This window comes from Montipora capricornis, chromosome 2 (genome assembly GCF_036669925.1).
Source record: "Montipora capricornis isolate CH-2021 chromosome 2, ASM3666992v2, whole genome shotgun sequence".
Lineage (NCBI taxonomy): Eukaryota > Metazoa > Cnidaria > Anthozoa > Scleractinia > Acroporidae > Montipora > Montipora capricornis.
Genome location: NC_090884.1, coordinates 46,083,450 through 46,095,949, shown reverse-complemented (window position 1 = coordinate 46,095,949; position 12,500 = coordinate 46,083,450). Strand labels below are relative to the sequence as shown.

Sequence of the window (12,500 nt, the reverse complement as noted above, 5' to 3'; positions counted from 1 at the left end):
GGTTAACTCCAACGAATAAAATCACTCTTGGTTACACACTGATGAGTGCAGGACAAACTAAACGTCCTGTACGAAACAGATCTGTATGAAAACCAGAGGCGAAAGTACGATCGTATCCTAATTATTCATTCATTTATGATTGCCCTACCGTATGGTATAGAGCACTCTTGGTACAGAAAATACAAACCTACTTTGCGTATACATGTATATATAACTGCATAAAGTACTGTTTCGGCCTTCTGGGCCTCATCAGTGCAGTAATGAAAGTACTGTTTCGGCCTTCTGGGCCTCATCAGTGCAGCAAAGAAATCCAGGGCGGAGGTTAAGCTTATAAACCCACACCAACTGTCCCACACATGCCATGCCAGAGTGCTCAAACTAGCGAGCTAGTGAGCATGTGCAATTGCTAGCGGCAATATATATGAGCTCCCAGTAGAAGGATCCAAGAAGGATACAGTGCTTCAATGTGAATTTGTAGATAAGTGTAAAGCGGTGAACATGAAACAAACTTCTAACTGCTCTGGATTTAATATGGACGTTTCGGCCTTCTTCAGACGTGGAACTCTTCTTATTTACGGGTAAAAAGGTAAAAGGATAAAAAGGCTATATTATCGCTGACAACGGGTCAGTTCCCAACTCTACATAGTGAAATATAAAAAAGAAATTCTGAACAGGCCGTTGCGGTCATATTTGCAAGGTATCATTACGTTGCCAACAAAGTATATGCGAGAGCGAAAGTTTCCCCAACTTTGAAACAAGGTTCTCAAGAAATCGCTTTGCAAAGCCTCATGTTTCCAAGGCAGTGTCGATCATTTCAAACGCTGTGACCATCGGTTCCCGTCCCCTCCCCCCTCGTTTTCCTCCTCGTGGTTTTCTGCTCTTCAACTTCTTTAGGACATTACATCTGTCGGGATTATGTCCGGTTTAGTTTCACGGAAACAAATTAATGATTATCACTATAGCATTAATATTATTCAGTTCCCGTGGGATCATTGCGCGAGAAACGACTTCCGCAGTCAGTGTGTCCGCATTGCCGTGTCAGTGAGGTCGTGCGAGGCAACCGAGATTTGTACGGTCTGTGTTGGCAAGAAGACTGCTTTTTCGCTCTACTGCTACACTCATAAACTGTGAGTATATAGACTGAACGTTCAGGCGCTTTCTCTGCCTTTATAGCTCTGATGCAAGTCTGATATCAGTGGTGCTAAGCAAACAGGAACTTGTAATTGCTAGAGCTTGGTATGAGACACTAAGTCATGGCGCCAGAATTCAGTCTTCTTGTCGAATATCAAATCTTCATCACAGACTATCTCAAACATTCATGTTAGTAACCCCACTCCAAATAGTCTTAGATTCGAAAACTGTTTCCAACGCAGGTCTTACCTCAGATTCTAAAAATACAAAAAAGGAAGTTGAGCTACGGCTAGTCGTCATATTGAGAAATGATTGACACCGATTTTAATTGAGTCGTTGTTATAGACCTCGAATACAAACAAATAACATTCCGTAAGAAATAGAACATTGAACTTTTCAGTCCATTTCCTCCAGAAAGAAAGAGGAACGTAGGCTTGATCGTTTTCAAGGAGTTTTTGAAATGAAACGTCGAGGTTCAGTTTTTGCCCAATGCGTTGACGAGACTTAGCAACTTATGCCCTGATTCAGTAACTTATGCTCCCTTCATGCTTGTCGTAACCGCATTTATGATCAGTAATTAATGCTGTATGGATCTCCTGCCAATCATCGATGCTTTCCCGATCAAGATCAAATCTGAACCAAGGAATCAGATTTTTTGACATTCCTACGCTTTGTCTGTCGGACATACGCACGATATCATGGTGACTGTCGTAAGTATCGAGAAAATTACATTGTCCATTGCTGTTGTGTGATTCGTGCCAGATATCTGTAACGTTCTTATTTAAACTTTCATTTCATTCGTTTCAATTTCATTTCATGCAGGCTGGGCTGGCGTTTTCCTAGTATCGCTAAAGTGAGAATATTGTTTCCTCCGTCGGTGTTAACCGAGTCCCTCAGTCGAATGAACAACTCGTCGTTCTGTTGTTTTGAGTTGGCTTACCTTGAAATTTGCGAGCCAGCAAGTCATGCGAGTCTCGCATTTAAATCGAAGCACCCAATTCAAATAGGGCTGATAAACAGTATCTAAGTCTAAGCATCCATTTTAAAACGGTTCGCTTTGAAATAATTGTGTGACTCACATGTCGACTAGCATGGCTCGTCATGTTGCTTCGCATGACCCGAAACCATGGCTCGCACAGCTCGCTCGCTGGCTAGCAGATTGTTCTCACTTGCTTCGTCACGCTACAACGTAATAAACGCATTTAAACAAATCCTTCACAAGACCGGAAATGACTGAAGTGGTTGTTCTTTTGCCTGCGTCATTCGAATTCTGCCTTGTCCACAACCTCGGTCATAAATAGTTGTAACACTTCGCTCGAACAGCAAGTGAAGAGAATCAAAGCTATTAATAACGTACCCCTTCTCCTTCTCCCTCCCATCAATGTTGCATTTACCGGTTGGTTTTTGCACTCCAACCCATAAACATCAACATTGAAGGGGCCGGGGAGGGGGTAAATTGCCATACGGTGTTACAACATTTCTGACCGAGACTGCAGCTTTGATTTGGGTTCATGGGTTCTCTCTTCGTATAACTTTGCAACTCTAACCATAAAATTATGCATCGGGAGTGATGTTTCTGCTCCGTCTGAACCTATGTAACCTGTTGGCACGCTGATGAATGGTAAGACAAGCAACTATCACCGAGCTATTGGAAAATGTTCCCAGTTTACCGAGTATTAAAATGAACGACTCAAGTTTTATTTTTGTTTGCTTGTTGGGAATTTCCCAGACGATCGATGATTTTGCATTTTCCCGGTGACAATCTAAAGATTTTTCTCATTTAAGAGGTCCCTCCAATATTTTTCTCCAAAATCTATTTTGGAGAAAAAGATAAAGATATACTAAGGTCTTTCCGTAGTTATTGTTTAGTATTGTTGTTATTATGATAATGATGATGATTATTATTATTGTTATTATCATTAAGATGGCATTTATGAGAAAACCGGTAAAACAGGTTGCATTCCTGATTTTTATTCAAACGCCTGTCAATTGTCAATACTACGTGTGACATCGTGCCACAATATTATTCATCTTTGTCCACGCAATGAAATCATGCACGACATTGAAGCTGGAGACGTAAGGTATGATTTCTTTTCTTCTTTTCTGGCTTTCGCATTTGTTTCAGCAACAGTATTCGCGCTCCAAGTTAATGGTGCGTTAATGTTGACGCGAAATTCACGAAAGGCGAGAATAAGTTGATGATTATGAACTGCTTAACTGCATATTGATAAGCCAAATCACAATCGGCTGAGGGGTGATGTTTCACAGAGCTAAAAGGCTAGGATATTTCGTTGGAATACTTCGTATTCTGAAATTAATATAGAAGAAATCCGGAGACAAAAGCAAGTTTTTTCAGTTTTACCCAACACCTCAGAATCAGATGATATTAGGACAAGAAGGTTATCCAAAAAAAATTGAAGTCTTGACACTGGTTGTGCTAAGTTCACTCCAGCAGTGGTAGGGGTCACGGAATCAAATTCCAGTGAGTTCGGAATCGCCAAGCAAAGTCAAAACTAGCTCCACAACTCGAATAGTTTGAAATACAAGGAAGCCTTGTTTATTTCTTAGCTACTGTATTTAGTTTATCAATGATGAGTCAAAGAAGCTTTGAGGAATTTGTGAATTTGTGTTAAACTATACGATTGAGCAGTCGGTCGGCTGATCATTGATATTACATAATGTCAAGAATGAATAAATATTACGGATTAGTTACACCAACCTTGACTTGCTCTAAAATCGCTTTGAGGCAAGAACGAGTTTGAGTTTCGGTCAAATAAAGGGGTTATTTCATCTTCCTCAGACTGACCGAGTACTTTCACTGTGACCGGCCCATGATAACTTACGATTTGTTCGTTCTTATATGACTAGTTAAGTTTCCCTCTAAATTTGCATCCTTATTCTCGGCGGAAATCTGTTTGCGTATGGTCGCCGGGTTAATAGCCGCTTCAGTTAGTTTGAAGAAGACTGATTTGGGTTATTCATTGCCGGTTTTTTAAACTGTACATATCTTCTTTCATCTGCTTTGACGATTCAATGATTATGTTTCGATTATGTTGACAATACACCTGAACATAGTAATACAGATACAAAAGCGCTAACTCTTCGGAAAATGCTCAGCCTTCCGAATATTGTAAAACCAGGCCTATTTTCGAATTGTTTTGATGCAGGATATTTTACAAGGTGGGAAAAGATGAAGAACACAACCATTTAGCGTTACTGTTGAGGCTTCATCACTTGCAATTATCACATCATCTTCGCGAGACAAAAGTTCCGTCCATCGATGATTTGAAATATTTACATAATTAAAAATGTTATGTGGTAAACCAAAAGAAATATTAGCCAAAGGAAATCAAAAATTTTATGAAAGATCGGAGACTGTCGTCACGTTTCGAAACAGTACTTCTGATTGACACATTCCGATGTCAATATCCAATTGCATTTTTATTACACAACTTTCTCGTGGTTCCTGTCAGTTGCTCACAGGGTTTAGTGTAGAAGGGAATTTTGCTTCGTGCTGGTCCGTTTTTGTGCCGGTGTTTTGTCTGTCTTGAGAGCTTATTATTAAAGATGTACCGAGAGACTTTTTCAGTAATTATCTTCGTCTACTCAGATTTATTGTCCTGACTAGCTCTAACTCATACACCACGTTACTATGACTACGAAGCCGAATACTATGTAATTAGTGTCGCTGGCAGCTTCCAAATGATTTCAGAGCATCAATTTATTACAAGCAAACGGCCTTGGCGGTCAAAAATCCTATGCGGACTGAGTTTCAGTCGATCCCAACCAGATTCCAATTATTTTCTCAGGGTACTCCGGTTTTCCTTCCTTTAATCAATATCAAAAGCGACTCCTAGCTAATTACATAATGCTGTCGTGCATGTTAGACCTAGTGTCTTATACTCTACAACTACGTTGGTGAAAATCTCGAAGAAAACTGAAGCTAACGAAACATTTGCCTACACAACAGATTCTCACATAGAATGTAAGTCGGACTTGTTTTCAAAGGTTTGCCTTGAAGAAATCGTAAGCTCAAAAATGCAATGCATTAAGAATGCCAGTCAAGACGGGTGGCTAGAAGCAGAGGGCAGTCGCCTTAACACTAAAATATTTTTTCAGTCCACCTTAAAGGGGCTAGGTCACGCTATTTTAGGTAATTTTGTATAATTTTGTTAATTATGAGCTCTAAACATCAAATTGGCAGAGCAAGAGTCTTTCATTTGCAAAATCACGGCCACATAACAACTGAGAATGATTTTCCAGCTTCGTAAATGACATTTTGATATAGACTGATATAACTTTGAAAAAAGGTGGGCCGACGTTTTTCAAATTTACCCAAATTCAATCCGTTTCAATCCTCTCCAGTTTTGCCCATCCATGTCCCTTCTTGGCTTCCCTGTGTTTTGTTAGAGTTCTTCTATAGTTTTGAACAGTTATTTTGATGTTTTAGTTCATTCTATGACCATTCTATCAGTGCTGAAATTGCCTAAAATTGCGTGACCTAGCCCCTTTAATGATGGCATTAAAAATATTCGCTATAAGGCTAAACATGGTAGGGTGAAGCTTTGGAAATAAGCCTCATATCACTGCCCTGCGTAGAAGGTTGATGAGCTGCCATGGGCTTATTCAAAATGTATTCATGGAGTTGGCTTAACAATTTGGGGCTTGTGAAAATTAATGACAAAAATGTAGTGCAGTAAACCACTTCCAGGCTGGCTTCCGATGATATTCCAACATGTCTGCAACATTGTCTACTTTCTCAGTCCGGTGTCTCGTTCCTAACTCGCCACACGCATTCCAGCCAAGCCGAAAAAACTCGACTTTTTGAATATGTGTCGTCGTTAAAAACATTGAGAGTGAGTTCGGAATCCGGCTGGGTGGCACGTTTATTCTTTTATCTTAGCAATCAACAGCTTTCTTTCAACCATCTCTTTAAATATTTTCGATAAACTGGTTCCAAACAGGAAATCAGGAACGAACCAATCTACAAAATAGTGTATTTAGCTCGGAGACACTAATTGGGGACACTGTTCAGAAATCATATTGCGAGTTTCAATCGAGTGTCGTAAAACCAAAACCGAAGTAATTACTTTGGCCAATCAAAAAGGACCGAGAAAATCCAGTAAACCAATCAAACCTCGAAGTAATTACACGTAGCCGACACAAAGCGCGTGGTTTTCACTTCTGATTGGTTGAAAAAATGGCGCGAGAACTTCGAACCAATCACAGTGAGTGAATTAATGCAAAACCAAAGCAATTCGCTAATTACTTTCGAAAACCGCTCTATCAAATCATAGGTTGGAATTGGTTTTTGAGGAAAAACCAAAAAATCGCCCAATTGACAAATTTAATAAATTTACAACACTTGCTGTATTTTTCCAAAGTGAAGAGTGTTTTTAGTTCGTAGCTTGTCAAAGCTACCGGCGTTTTGAGTTTATTTCCCTTTTCTTGCTTCTTTAGTTGTTTTTGTTTGAACTAAAGAACTTCTCTGGTTTTCTCAAATATCAGGTCTTTTGTTATGCTTGCGGAATAAATCCCTTTTTCGAAGGGATTTATTCTCCTTTTTTCGAACTTCGAAGGAAAGTCGGCTCGTATTCATTGCCGTCTGTAGTGCGGACGGAGATGATAAATGGGTTGATGTATTCAGTATTCATTCAGCTCAACCGCTGGAATAACTTCGACCTTCGTTTTCAAAAGTCGTTTAAGCAATCATACATCCCGTTCAGTGTTTTGAGCGGCATCTCTATTTTCTTGTTCTAAAATAAATTCCTCAACTGAGCAAACAGAAGCACACCTTTCCTCGGCCATTTTTCAAAGCGCGCGGTAGTTGTGCAACGGCTTTCGGATTCGGGGATACGTTCATTCATCACTAGTGAAATTTCGTCGTTCGCGTTGCTGATTGGACGAACGATATTTCTTCACAGTGAAATTTTGTCGTTCGTGTTCTTGATTGGTTACATTTAGAATCAGTACGAATTTTATTCACTACGATTTTCGTGGATAAATCTCAGTACCTATGAAATAAAACATGATCCGCAAGAGCAGATTTGTGATAACCACCCTTTATCATATGGCCCGTACGGCCCCGTGCGCGCATTCATTGTAAAACTGTTGGGAAAATCCTCGTATGAGGGCCGTACGGGGCCGGAAAAAACCCTGCTAGCAACACGTACTGCTCCGTGCAATTTCGTCGCCTTTAACCATCCAAGTTATTTACAGCCAGAAAAACAAATGCAAACAACATATTAGTTAATTTTGTATGCAAATCTTTGTTACTTATTTTGTCCAAACTTCACATTCTGAATGCTCATGAATAGTGTAAAGAGCCCATATGATAAAATGTGTATTGACTGAGTTTTGGTCGCGCCGGACAGGAAAATATTTTGGCCCTCGGTAGTGGCGCACGGCCCACGCTGCACTCGGTCCCTACGCCATGAGCCCCGGCCATAGATTTTCCCGTGCGGCCCTCCCTCTCAGTAAATAAGTACATATTCTTTTCCTAATTGTTTTATTCTCATTGACCTCTTTTGTCAAATTTCTTTTTTAGCTCATCTAGTCGTCTGGTTATGAGAAGGTGATACTGAGATAAATTTTGAAAAGCCGTCAACCTTGAGGATCAAACATGTTCTCATTAAACGAAATCACAAGTGTGTGCCCCAAAGTGGAGACTCTTTCTGACGAAGGCGAATGCGATGGAGATGACACCCGTAGCAATCACTCGGACGGTCAGACAGACAGGATGTCAGAGGAGTTTCCTTTGGACAACAAAACGGCCTTACACAGAAAAGAGATTGAAGACACAACCGCAGAAAATTGCATCACAGTGACGAACGGTAGCATGAATCGTCACGACCACGAATCTGTCACTGAACAACGAGATAAGATTTCCGTTAATCACTCGAGTATTAGTACATCGTCTGCAGAAAATAGGGCTTTGTCTTTGGAAAAGACAGCAGGACAGATATACACGATGGTTCCAGAGGCGTACCAGAGATGTGGCCAGGAAGGAGTGTTTTCTGCCAGGACAATCACGGAAAGCAAGCTTGAAACCCGTAATGATTTTTTCAAGAGGCTTACGCGAACCAAATAAAATCAAGTAAGATCCCTCAATCTACCAGGGTACCCGAGGGATTTCCCAATAACCAATCGAGCATTTACGGGGCAGTGGCATCTGTCCCTATGGTCTCCAAGAGAAACTTTCCGTCTTACCAAGGGTTCTATGTATATAATGGTACCCACAGGTCGTTGACTCCGTATGAGATGGGAATCCGGCGAAAACCCTGTTGCAACTGCCCCTGTCACATTCCAACATCATCGTATGTCCTTGCGCCCGAGGTGACAGATCAGCGGCCATCAGTTATAATGGTTCCCGCCGACGGGAATGAAGTATTTTCAGACGCGTCATCAAAGGTAATGGTAGTTCATTTAAACATTTAAGCACTTATATTTGACTCAAATTTGAACCATTGGCTACCGAAATCTTTATGCACCTATCAATGTAAACCCCAGGAGGGGTGGGGGTGGGGAGTGCGGGCAAGGGGGTGGGATTTGACCACGGAGCAAAAATTCTGGTCAATTTCCCAAGGGTGGGGCAGCATACGTTCATCAAAATGTAGTAAGAAATCCCCACTCAGGGGCAAAATACCAATTAAAAGACAAGCTATGCACATACCTTTAATAACTTTAATGACTTAAACTTGGTATGAATCTCGCAAACTTGATTTATCAACCTATCTCCCTTATGAGACAACATGATGTGTCATGTACATTCACTTCAAAGTAGGAATGTTCTAAAAACATTTTTTAATAGACTAGATGGCCTATGAAGTAGCAGATAAACATCGATAAAAAACTCACTTTCTCCGAAACCCACGCCATTCCAAAGTCAATAAAGACGATGCTAGGTAACCACGCTTCATCTTGGTCCCAGTCTCTCAGCCAAAAAAAATTAAATGTCCCGACCCCCGAGCAGAGGTACTCGATCAAACCTCCCACGGAGGAGATGGATTTCGCCGTCAAATCCCCACCCGTTGCCCGCACTCCCCCCCCCCCCCCCCACGGGGTTTACATTGATAGGTGCATTATTTACCTTCTTTGCCTCATTAGCACAATGCTATCGTTTTCTAATCAGTCGGCCAACAATAAAATACTGAATATTGAAAGGACGATGCATAATGAGCTATCTCTGAGAATTTGAATATCAGATAATCTTTGGGAATAATGCTTTGAAAATGCGAAATTTTACCAAGAATGTATGGGCTTTTGCCACCCAAGAATTTATCAGTTTTGATGGCTAATAACTGGCTCGTTGTCAACACTAAAAGGCTTAAAATTGGAGATTTAAAGTGCACCAGTAACCTCAAAATATTTTCTCTAGCAAAAGTTAAATATCAAATATACATTTACCTACGTAGATTTTTTTTAAATGTGCCTCGTAAGGTATGTATTAGAGTGCTGGCAGGCCGAGGCAGTGAGAAGCATGGCTTTTATTTTTTAGATGACGTCATAGAGTACTTTGCATTAGAGTTTTGAAAGAACTTTGGAAATGTAAATTAGTTCTTGACGTCATTGAAGGGAACAGACCTATACCTCTCACTAACTCGGCCATGGGACAAAAGAATGCCAGCTTTGTAACTTTCTCGAATCTCATGAGGACTATTAAAAGTAAAATCTAGAGAAGCAAAGGTAAAATATATCTTAAGACATTTAACTTTTGCAAAAGAAAATACTGAGTAAGTGTATAAAGTTCTTTTACCTTTTGAGGTCAATTTGTAATGCATTCATGTAATGCAAGGCTGATGCCTTCTGTGAGCGAACTCGTATGTCAATGAAACAAAATGTAAACAATCGGACGGCAGCAATCTCTTATTTGTAACTAAGAACTTCGTGATTAAATTTTTTGCAACTTTACTGTTTCACATAAATGCAATCAATAGGCCATTTCCGAGTTGCTTTGTCTCGGTTTCGAAGTGAGTCTTGGTGCTCAGCTATTGAAGGGTAAATAAGTTTGATTTGCATTAGAAAGCTCAACTCATTTCCATTTGAATGGTCGTGCTCCAGGACTCGCTTTGAAACTGAGGCACGCAGCAACTCGGAAATGGGCTATTAGATGCAGGCAGATTTCAATAAGCGTCACGAAGTGTCCCCTTGCTCTTTTCCCCAACTTCGACATAAGTCGTGTCGCGAAATACGGACAAATAACGTCACAAAGAGTCACCAAATGCTTCTCAATTGAGGATAAACAGCTGTATTTACCCTGACCTAAACCTTATTGTTGGTCATAGATAGGAAATGCTTAGACTTAAAAGGAAACTTAGTGTTGGATATGAAAATTGAGCTTGCATCTTGTTTATTTTATGGTCATGTTTTAACAGAAGCGGCCTCGCTAACGCTATAGATGGGTTATTTTTTTGGGTGCGTTCCTTTGGGATTATCCAAAAAAGGATCACTGATCCAAGATCACTCGGATCATGGTGCATCAAAGGAACCTAAGAATCCTTTCCCACAGTGGATTAATCCGTTCCTTTGATGCACCGTGATCCAAGTGATCTTGGATCAGTGATCCTTTTTCGGATCATCCCAAAGGTATGCACCCTTTAACTCGCGTAAGGCAACTATTTTACCACCATGCCATGCGTTAAAAGGGGTATTTTCGTTTTCAATAACAGGTCGACACAGTGTCTGAGCGACGTAATATGTTGGAACGTACCAATATACCACATGTCCAGCAAAATGGAATTCATATGTATGAAGTGGTAGGTTACTCTTTATTCGTGGATGTTTTTTATTATTATTTTTAAACATAGGTTGCCACAACGACAAAATGCCTCTGTCTTCTCACTTTTAAGTTTCGGAAGATATATATGAAAGCAATATATTTGAAATGGACATGTGTATTATCGCAGTGTTAATGAAGCAAGTAAAGCGTTCTATTATAATGAGACCTGAAAAAACGGAATGCTGGCTTTAAAAGGGAGATAATCATGCGATCACTTTTCTTACTGCTCAACCACAGAGCACGGAATCAAGCCATCTTGGAGTTGAGGAAAGGCGAGTAAATAGAGCCATATATTTGAGCTTGGAGTCTTCAAGATTTACGGTGCATAATTTTCTCTGTTGCAGGGTGACACAGATTCCTCTGATGATGACGAAGACGGGCGACAAGAAAAGTACTTCCGAGTGAACCTCGATGGAACAACAGCAAGGTTTAAACTGACGAAAGAAGAGTGGGATAGAATCCCAATCAATACCTTCCCAAGTGGTGGCCGATGCTCAGCGGGGATTGGACTCGAATCTTTCGCAGCAAAGTAAAAGAAAGCAACCCATGGTGCAGTTTGCGCTTCAAGAACAATCACGTGAGATCAGAAAACTCTCGCAAAATCCATTCAGCGGTGTTTTTTAGAGGAGGCGCGGAATGCAAGCGCCCAGAATGCAACGTCAAAGTGCGATTTGTTATCCGCAAAGAGAGGGGAAAACACGTGGAAGTGACGTATGTAGGCAACGTGTGCCACAGTAGCAATCCTGGCGGAAGTGACGCAACAAATGGAAGGAAACGAAGACAAGTGCGCTGCGGACGCACTCTCTCCACCCTACACGGTTAAAGAACGTACATACTCCGAAGAAACCAGTGCACTTCCGACTGATGTCTCGAGCCTCGAAAAAAGGCGAGAATGTGTGAATGTTTCGACAACGAAGAGTACTCATTACTGGTTGTTTATGTTCCTTTAAGTCTTATTGAAAAGAACTGAATAACATGCGCGTGTCAAAGTATGTAGCACTGAGATGAGAATTCGATATTTTTGACTTAATGAAGAAGACGTTTATTGAGGCCTTCCCGAAGAGATCTTAAAAAGTATATTCTTCGTGAATTTGAAAGGTGTCTAAATAGTAAACCAGGATGCGTGTCCCACGTTCAGGCACAAAAACCCTTCGCGACGGTGCAAAATGTTGCTCTCGTTGCCTTGAAGAAACGTTTCTGGGGACAACATTGAAAACGGGCCGGGGAGAGGCTCGCCTGATTGGACAATATATATGTGTGCTTACCATAATCCGTATTTCCTATTTGTAAATGTAATAGGACACCTTGCTTATATCCTGGCACCTTTGACTTGGCCTACGGCCCCGTGCAGTTGTCACGGGCAGTTAGAGTCCAATGATGTTTTTATATTGGACAGGCATGGAGTCCTGTTACTTATTATGTCGCTATTATTAAAGTCGGTAAAGTCAACCATTATAGAAACAAGCGTGCACTTCACTGCCATTAAACTTCCAGTACCTTGCCATTTGATTGGCTGATAGTCACAGTCTATCAATTTTTTTTCAAACTTCATTTTTTTAAGAAAAACCTAGATAGTTAGAGACTGCAATTA

The 12,500-nt window shown here is 40.7% G+C and overlaps 1 protein-coding gene and 1 pseudogene across 1 annotated transcript in view; both read left to right on the top strand.

The window, feature by feature from the left end:
- Positions 1–12,500, top strand: part of LOC138024113 (dual specificity mitogen-activated protein kinase kinase 7-like) — a 336,186-nt gene that overhangs the window by 145,710 nt on the left and 177,976 nt on the right. The window lies entirely within an intron of this gene.
- Positions 3,128–11,759, top strand: LOC138038044 (uncharacterized; annotated as a pseudogene).